A 10,548-nucleotide genomic window follows, 5' to 3' on the forward strand; every position below is an offset into this window, starting at 1 on the left:
ACTTCAGCCTTTGAATATTTCTCTAATTGCTTGCCAATTCAATGCATCAAAAATATTCCCCCTTTTCTTGAGCTCTTATTTCACTCTTAGATGATTCCTTGTGTAGTGTATATATATCACAGAGAATATGTAGGCCATCAGCAACTTTACTGTGTGCCACAACTGTCCACCCACACACATATATCTGTATTCATGGCCATTCTTACATCTTCCTCTTGTGTCTCAGAGAATCATGATGGGATTAGAATCTCCCCTACCCCTCCCTCTTTTCAAACTTCAAAAGAATCTCTCTTTCCATTACATTCTACATTAAGCTAAGAAATAGTGTCTGAGAAGCCTAAGAATTTCATGCTTATAAGTGTACATTGTAGTACGTTCATTGGGGTAATAACGATGAGTCACTGCAGACAGGATAATAAGAAATGGAACCCTGGAAAGGTTAGTAGGATAGCTCTAGAATATACCATGGCTGTGGTCAAGATTTATGGTAGATTCTACTCTCCCCAAACTAGACATCTCAGCGTGGACCTTCACTCTAAACTTGCTTTATTCCTTCTCTTAATATGCTGACATTATTTTTAAAATTAGTACTGCAAACTATGATGTGAGATGATACATGATACATGATAGTTTATGGTAAGTGTCATATCAGAGATTTGGTGAGTAGGGGGTGGTTCAAGAATCAGTAGGGGCCAGGAGTGGTGGCTTATGCCTGTAATCCTAGCGCTTTGGGAGGCTGAGGTGGGCTGATCACGTGAGGCAGGAGTTCAAGACCAGCCTGGCCAACACGGTGAAACCGTGTCTCTGCTAAAAAAAAAAAAAAAAAGACAAAAATTAGCAGGGCATGGTGGCAGGCACAAGTAGTCCCAGCTACTCAGGAGGCTGAGGCAGGAGAATCACTTGAACCCGGGAGGCAGAGATTGCAGTGAGCTGAGATTGAGCCACTGCACTCTAGCCTGGGTGATAGAGCAAGACTCTGTCTCAAAAAAAAAAAAAAAAAAAAAAAAAGGATCAGTAGGAGGAAGAGGACATTTGGGCTCAGAGTAATAAAACAAAGCTATCAGCTATACAGCTATACCCAGGACTGCTATACCCAGGGCACTGTATCATAAATTTTAAGACTTTAGGAAGGAGACAGGACTTGTTAGGTCATAACAACTGGTGAGAATTCTGATAGGTGGAGTGAAAGGGGAGAATATTCCAGGTAGAAACATCATGAACAAAGCCATACAAAGGGGCATCAACTAGCTGTGATTGAGGGACAGTGAGTATACCTGCTTGGCTGGAGGGGAGTGGTAAAATAAGTATTGTAGCAAAAGTACATTGAGTTTGATATGGTTTGGATTTTTTCCCCTCCAAATCTTACGTTGAAATGTGATTCCCGATGTTATAGGTGGGGTCTGGTGGGAGGTGATAGGATCATAGGAGCAGATCCCTCATGAATGGTTAAGCACCATTCCCTTGGTGATAAATGAGCTTTTGGTCAGTTAGTTCATGTGAGATCTGATTGTTTAAGAGTCTGGGACTGCTCCCTTCTCTCTCTCTTGCTCTGTTGTGTGAGCTACCTGCTCCCTCTTTGCCTTCTGCCATGAGTGGAAGCTTCTGGAGGTCCTCACCAGAAGCAGATGTTGGCATCATGCTTGCATAGCCTGCAGAACCATAAGCCAATTCAATTATTTCTTTTCTTTATAAATTACCCAGTCTTTAGATATTTCTTTTTTTTTTTTTTTTTGAGATGGATCCTTGCTCTGTCACCCAGGCTGGAGTGCAGTGGCGTGATCTCGGCTCACTGCAAGCTCCGCCTCCCAAGTTCACGCCATTCTCCTGCCTCAGCTTCCCAAGTAACTGGGACTACAGGAGCCCGCCACCAGGCCCGGCTAATTTTTTGGATTCATAGTAGAGATGGGGTTTCACCACACTGGCCAGGCTGGTCTCAATCTCCTGATCTCGTGATCTGCCCACCTCAGCCTCCCAAAGTGCTGGGATTACAGGCGTGAGCCACCATACCTGGCCCATCTTTAGGTATTTCTTAATAGCAATGCAAAAATGACCTTACATGGTTAGATTGAGAAAGGTCCTGCATGACAGAAGAGGAACTTGGGAGCCAGTGGGCACTTTTGAATAGGAAAGTGACATAATACAATGTGATTAGAAATATCAACCAGTTTTCTGGGTATCAGCTGAGAGAACAGAAAGAGGTAGGTAGGCTCATTAGGAGGCTTTGCATGAGTTCAAGCATGAGTTGCAAGAGCTGTGTACAGATAAGCACAGTGTACAGGGAGGAGGTGGAACCAAGAGAATCTCCAAGGCCTGGTGAGGCCCTGGAGAAGGATGGGTGAGGAGTCACAGAGATGGCGTGGTAGGCAGCTTCCAAGATGGCCTCCAGTGATCCTTGCCTCTTGGTGTTCATGCCTTTGTATAATCCTCTCCCATTGTGTGGGCTGGACCTAGTTACTTGGCAAAGGTGATGGGATGTGATAATACTTTTGAGATTAGGTTACAAAAAGACCCTGGTTTCTGTCTTGCTCATCCTCTTTCACACTCTCACTTGCTCACTGTCAAGGAAGACAAATTCCATGCTACGGATTGTCCTATAGAGAGGCTCACGTGGTAAAGGACTCAGGGTTCCCCCTGGCCAACAGTCAGCAAGGAGCTGAGGTTTTCAATCAACAACATTTAAAGAGCTGAATTCTACCAATAACCCGGTGAATGAACTTAGAAGTCTAATATTTGTAATAAAATGTGTGTGCAGTCACGACATTTTAGGGTAATTTGTTATGCAGCACAAGGCTATAATCACAAGGTTGTAACTGAGGAATTGGCCAGGACTGCAGTCATCTCAAGGCTCCACTTCCTTGAGTCAGCAAGGAACTGAGGTTTTCAATCAACATTTAAAGAGCTGAATTCTACCAATAACCTGGTGAATGAACTTAGAAGTGCTCAAGTTCCCCACTCAAGGGAACTCAGTCATTATGATAGAATGATTTATTTTTATTTTTATTTATTTATTTATTTATTTTTGAGACGGAGTCTCGCTCTGTCGCCCAGGCTGGAGTGCGGTGGCCGGATCTCAGCTCACTGCAAGCTCCGCCTCCCGGGTTCCCGCCATTCTCCTGCCTCAGCCTCCCGAGTAGCTGGGACTACAGGCGCCCACCACCTCGCCCGGCTAGTTTTTTGTATTTTTTAGTAGAGACGGGGTTTCACCGTGTTAGCCAGGATGGTCTCGATCTCCTGACCTCGTGATCCACCCGTCTCGGTCTCCCAAAGTGCTGGGATTACAGGCGTGAGCCACCGCGCCCGGCCCCAGAGGGGATACTGTTTTATAAGCAGCACACCCCATCTGTGATCCTCTAGGGAAGTGTCAGCCTTCATCTCCCTCCTCTTGCTTGCTTTCACCTGCTGTACCTGAACTATACCCTCCAAAATGGGCTTGAGGCAATGAGGGGGACAATGTCCCATGCCGTACCTGACTTCCTCTCCAGCTGCTGGGAGGATTAACTTCTGTTTTGGGAGGCCTTTGAGAGCCCGGGAGGGAAGGTGCTGTACAAAGGCAGACAAATTCAATCATCCTGATTAAATTGCCAAGAAAATTCTATGCACACAGTGATACCACCTTCTCCCGGAGTACTGGGTCTGACCTGACAATAGCAAACAAACAGCAAGCTGTGATCTGTTTTTAATTCCAAATGAAAATCCACCCCAAATAGAGGCGAGAAGGAGACAAAGCGGCTCAGCAACAATGTGTACTTTGGCCGAGGGGCCCAGGAAGCCTTGCTTCTGTTAACCTCAGCCCAGCTCCCTCCCCAAAAGCTCGACTCACACCACTGGAATGGTTGTGTATCGAGGATAAGGATGTTGACAATAGGGTTTAAGCTGCATAAATAACTGCAAATTGCTGTTCGGCCCAGCAACTGCCAGAAAAAAAAAAAAAACAAAAAACAAAAAACACAACAACAACAAAAAAACGAGAGAGAGAAAAGAGATGATAGAAGGAGCATAAGTTGTGGGGAGGGAGGGCCGGGAAGTAAGTAATGTGGAATCTGGCAACCGGCTCTGAGTGTAAAGGCGCTCTGACAAGGTGATCACAGGCCTCCCACAATTGTTACACAGCTATAAGAAGTTATTTTGACAGGACATGTGGCACACTTCAAATAGAGGACTCAAACCCCCAAATGATTAGTAATATGTTGCTGTAAAGTTCTGGTTTAAAGAACAAGCTATTATAACCGAAGGGTAGAACATATATAATCTCCAAATATTCTTTTTGTAATTTCCATTCAGTTCTGTCAGTGGTGATGTGAGAAGAAAGGAAAGACATACAAGTAATTTACAAGAAAAAGGAAAAATACCAGTGAAGGCTGCCATTTTGTGCTCCCCATTCCTCTTGCTTTCTCTTGGTATAGTTTTCAGTGGGTTCTCCAGCATTCTTCCTTAAATAACTCTTCCGGGGTATGCCACGGGATGCAGCAAAGGTGAAAAAGACTAGACCACCGCATGGGTGCTGCCTCAGGTCAGGTGTTTATGTGTGGCTTGTCATTCTACCCCAGTCTCTTGGCTTCTGGTCCTTCCCAACCTCCATCTCACCTCTTTGTTTCATTTTCCTACTCATAATAATTAACTCTTTGCTTGAAACCATGCAGCCTTTCTCCTCCTCGAAGTCTTCTTTGAATCTCAACAACTGCAGAAAAGCATTTCGTCAAATTGTAGCAGGAGAATTTCAGGTGAGGAAAAAAATAAAGATCCATAGATGGTGTGTATATTGAATACAAGGATAAAAACACATGCAGGTCAGAAATTCTAGACTACATCCCTGTGGATTTGTGTGCCCACTATCCTCCCTACTTCTGCCATGACCTTCCGTGTTCTAAGAACTGTTTTCTTCTTTTTTTAACACCAGATTTGTGCAGAAGATGTAGTTTTCTTTCATGACCACATGCCTGGTCATACATTATTGGTGGGGTGGTGGTCATTTAACAAAACTTGGCCTATCAGCTAGCTCTTGCAGTCTAACAAAACTATAACAAAACTTGGTGGCTTGAAATAATAATCAATTATTCTCACTCGTGGGTCTGAGGGTCAGTTGGGCTGGCTCTACTTCATGCTGCAGGTCTGCAGATGGCTGAGGTGGCTCTGTTCAATGCATACTTATTCTGGGGTCCAGGCTGGAGGAGCAGCAGGTACCTGGGAAAAGCATCTCTCCAAGCAGTGGCAGAACTGTAAGAGGGCAAGTAGAAACATACGGTGATTCTTAAGGTTTAGGTTTGGCAATCATATACTGTCACGTTCACCCACATTTCATTGGCCACTGCAAATACATGACTGAGTCCAACATCACTTGGGAGTAGGGGATGTTATATTCTACCTCTGAGAGACCATGGCAACAAAAATGGAAGCCAACAAGTTCAATCTATTACTGTGAATAATTCCCTGGTATTTTTCACACTGGGGCTGAGGACAAGAGCCAACCCTTATGGAATGTCTTAGTGTTTAGATGGAAAGCACAGGAGCTTTTATTGCCATGTTACTTGCCATACAGAGGGAGCCTTTTTACAGTGACCGTGATCGAAGGTGGCCCATGGAAAGTGGCAGAGACAAGAAAGAGAAAAAGAGATTCCAGGTGGCCCTTGAGTCTCTGGTTTGTTTCTTCCTGCGGCTCAGCTGCTCCTACTCCCCTGCCCATCTGTGACTTGACTGGTCATCTCTTCCATGATTATATGTCCAATGTCCATCCAAAACCAACTTTTTTGTTGTTGCCTATATTAGTTCGGTTAACTTCTATTACTCGGAAACAAAACGTATCCAGACTAATACATATACTCTGGGTCTCCATAGCAATTAGATATGAAAAGAGTTGTTTTTAGACTATGTAGTGATTTCTGTGACAAATATGCATGACTCCTGTATGTGTATTTTTACAGTTGACCGTCCTCTTCTCTTCCCACTGCATGTTGTATAAATTATTAAGTCTTTTGGCTGAGAGCACATGCCTGCAGCCAGAAGAATTTGGAGTATCCCTTCAGCAGATGATTTGGGCCGGAAAAAGAAACCTGAAGGGAAACTGAAATGAAAGGCAGGATGGTAATGAAAAGAGATCGAGGCTGGGAATTAGAAGAGCTGGGCTGTCACTAAGTAGTTGAATAATCTTAGGCTGACCTTTTTGCCTCCCAGAGGCTCTGTTTACTCTCTGCATATTAGGGAAGATAATTCTGGACCGTAGAGAGGCTGTGAGGATCAAAGAAGACTGTGGGTGGGAAGATGTTTTCTATACTTTAGGCATTATGTTAACAAATGAATTATTCATTTATCCATTCATACATTCAACAACTATGTATTAGGTGTATAAATACGTCAGGAATTATGTCAAGTGTTGGAGGTGAATTAAACAGACATGATTCCTGCCTTTATGGAGCTTACAGTCTAGAGAGGAACAGACCATAAACAAATAAATAAGGCAAAGTGTATGAGTTTAGGATTAAAAACTACTGGTTTGTGTCGGCCGGGCGCAGTGCCTCATGCCTGTAATCTCAGCACTTTGGGAGGCTGAGGTGGGCGGATCACGAGGTCAGGAGATGGAGACCATCCTGGCTAAGATGGTGAAACCCTGTCTCTACTAAAAATACAAAAAATTACCCAGGTGTTGTGGCAGGCGCCTATAGTCCCAGCCACTCTGGAGACTGAGGCAGGAGAATGGCGTGAACCCGGAGGCGGAGCTTGCAGTGAGCCGAGATTGCACCACTGCACTCCGGCCTGGGCGACAGAGAAAGACTCCATCTCAAAAACAAAACAAAACAAAACAATTCAAGATGAGATTTGCCTGGGGACACAGAACCAAACCATATGGGACTTTCTTTAGGGCCTATTAAAGTATTATAAAGTATCAACTGTAATGTTGCTAATAAAGAATGTCAAATTGATCCAGAGAATTTGGAGTTCTTTAATTAGTCTTGTAAATAGCCTGTGGAAACAATGCTCCCTTACTTGGGAAAAATCTTTACTTGGGCAGCATTGTTGTAGCCTGAGGGTCTACCTGATGCTGGAGTATGACCCCTCAGAAAAATGATAGTGATTAACCTACACAATACTTTGAGTGCAAAGTATTGTGAAACGGCTGTTCAACTGGTATGTCATTTAAAAATCTTAGCTGCAAGCAATTACTGGGTGACTTAACAAAAGATAACTGGATTGCCAAGAATTGTTGGGATAGCTGGAGAGCCAGGACTGAGGCTCGGCCAGCATTGAGCAGTGACAAAAACTGTGCTGCAGGAGATGCCTGATAAGGAGACTGCTTCCATTGCTGCTGCCTCATTTAGCAAAAAAGGAAGCTACATCTTCATCACTGCTGCCATTCCATAGAGGTTACTTCTGGGCCAGGCACTAAATCTTGCGACACTTAGAAACTGCTGCTGCCACCACTGAAAACCAGATGCTTCCAGCACCACTGTACCAGCAAAAATTGAAGTTTCACACGGAGCCTCTTTCCTCATGAGTGCTTCTGAGTTGAAATCTAAGGTTGTAATGTCTGTTGAGTGGGCCCTTGGGAGAGCCTGGGTTGTTTGCCTGTGTCTTAGCTGCAGGGAGGCTTGGAATTTGAATTCTGACTCTACTGGGGAAGTGGGACTCATTAACATGGGAATTGCTCCAAATATAGAAAAACTATTAAAAGATGAATATTAATATGTGAATATGATAGGTATTTATTACCTGTGGTTTTGCCCCTTCTGACCACGAAAATCTTAGCTCAGGGAAGGACAGCCAGGGACATACAACAGTAGATAATATTTCTTGGAAGGATTTTTAACTCTGAAGGCAACAAAAGGATTTGTTGAGAATTTTGTAATGAGAACTATCGATGTTTTTCTCATCATATTTTACCCAATGCATGATAAAGTATATACTGTAGGTTCTGAGTCCAATTCCCAGTTTCCCTTCACTAAGAGAAATAGAAGAGTCTCTGAACTGGGCCAGCCTAGATTGCCCTCTGAAGGCTCCTGCCGCTCTCTGCTCTTGCTTGGACCATCTCATTTCTCATTTCTCATAACTTTCTTCCTCTGTGTGGCTGGTAGGAAGAAATGGAAGTTAGAGATGGAAGGCTCTACTCACACATTGCCAAAGGAATGCTCAGAGATCAAGGTACTTAGAAAAGGAAAGAAAATTAATTTGCAAAGAGTGCAAGGGAGTCAAAGTTCAGAAGGACTGACTGGCTAGTCAATTATAACAAAAACATAATTATTACTTAGAGGAAAAACTGCTAAATTATCAGTCACCAATAATTTATTAATCTATGACAAAAACAACAATTTGCTCACATGGTTATTATATCCACAAAGGTCATGATACATCTTTAGACACCAGCTTAAGCAAAGTTAGAGATAAAATTATTTTTGTTTGAGTTATGTGTTTACAGGAACCATTAAAGATTTTATTATTTTAGGAACTAGAAGCATACAAGATGATCATGTTTTAAAATCTGTCTACAGGCCAGGTGTGGTGACTCACTCCTGTAATCCCAGCACTTTGGGAGGCTGAGATGGGTGGATCACTTGAGGTTAGGAGTTCGAGACCAGCCTGGCCAACATGGTGAAATCCCATCTCCACTAAGAAAATACAAAAATCAATGGAATGTGGTGGTTCACTCCTGTAATCCCAGCTGCTTGGGAGGCTGAGGCAGGAGAATCGCTTGAACCTCGGAGGTGGAGGTTGCAGTGAACTGAGATTGCGCAACTGCATTCCAGCCTGGGCGACAGAGTGAGACCCTGTCTCAAAAAGAAAAAAAATCTGTCTACGAATTCTTTGAGAACATCCTTTCAAAAAGTGGAGCCTCATTTCTCTTCAATTGATTGTGGGCCAGACTCAATGAACTGCTTCTAAATAATAGAATGTGGTAGGAGAGATGGTGAGTGACTTTTGATATTAGGTCATCACAAGCATTGTAGCTTCCACCTTGTTTGCTCTTGGATCATTACCTCTGGGGTAAGCCAGCTGTCAAGTTAAGGGGCCACTCAAGCAGCCCTATGGGAAGATCATGTGGTGAGAAACGGAAACCTCCTACAGACAACCAGCACTAACTCATCAGGCATATGAGTGAGCCACCTTGAAAGTGGATCCTCCAGCCCCAGACAACAATGTAAGTGCAACCTCATGAGAGACCCTGGTCCAGAATCAACCACCTAAGCTACTCTTGGATTTCTCACCCAAAGAAACTGTGAGATAATAAGTGTTTTCTGTTAAGCTACTTAATTTCAGGTTAATTTAAATAATGTGGATAACTAATAATATGAGCCTGTTGTTTTTGGTTTATCATAGAGTGCAGGGTATTGTGGTAGTCCTTGTTGTTTTTGATTGTGTTATGTACAATGCTTAGATATATTGGAAGCAGGGCAGAATCTCTGCATCTGGCCTAATATGAGCAGTTCAACCCACGTTTATAAGGCTGTGCATTGGGGCATTAGGCACCAATAAGGTGCTAATAACAGACTACTTCTTTGTATAGCTGATGCAGGCATATCACAGCATGGTAGGGGCAGCCGGCAGCGAAAGAATCAGGCTATTAGACTCTCACACTCTTAAGGGCAAGGATCATGCATGTTTTGTTTACTCCTGTATGCTCTCATGCCAAACACAGTACCTGGCACAGAATAGGAACTCAATAATGTTTGCCGAATACATGAATTCCTGAGTGCCAGTTGATAGTACCACCAAAATACTATCAAAATCCCACCTAGGCACTTAGAGAGATACTTACGTACTATCTCTACAAACTATACTCCTTGGTGGTTGTATTCTTTCTGCAGTATAGCATTCTTACTGCAGGAAGACATGTCTTCTGACTGGAGTATAAAATGAATAAAAATTCTTTCGATTTGGAAAGCATGACACTTCTGTAACACCATCAAACATTCTGCAGGGAGTGGTAGACTGGGACATTCCATTTCATCACCTCCTGACCAATATCAGTTGAATTAATACTAGTGCCATGAGCTGATAGAGCATTAGGACCTTAGCTTCCAGAAACCCGCTATTGTCATGTCTTCCAAATATTAGGATAATGCTACTGGATCACTTGGTAATTGAAATTGCAAACAAATGTAATTAATTACATAATTTTGAACGGTTTAGATTGAATTCTTCTCAAGTTACATCCTTACTCTCATGAAAGGAATAAAGGATTGAATTAATCTTCTGCCTTTGCTTGACTTACATCTGAAACTTATGCCTAGTAGTTGTACACACCACAGATTTTCTTTAAAAATGTTTTTTTATTTTTAATTTTTATGGGTACATAATAGGTATAATAGGTATATATATTCATGGAGTACATGAGATATTTTGATGTAGGCATACAATGTGTAATAACACATCAGTGGCAAATGAGGCATCCATCACCTCAAGCAAATACCCTTTCTTTGTGTGATAAACAATCCAATTATATTATTTTAGTTATCTTAAGATGTACAATTAAATTATTGACTATAGTCCTTCTGTTGTGCTATCAAACGTTAGGTCTTAGTCATTCTTTCTATTTTTGTACCCATTAACCATCTCTACTCC

The sequence above is a fragment of the Papio anubis genome, chromosome 2, assembly GCF_008728515.1.
Source record: "Papio anubis isolate 15944 chromosome 2, Panubis1.0, whole genome shotgun sequence".
In the NCBI taxonomy this organism is placed as follows: domain Eukaryota; kingdom Metazoa; phylum Chordata; class Mammalia; order Primates; family Cercopithecidae; genus Papio; species Papio anubis.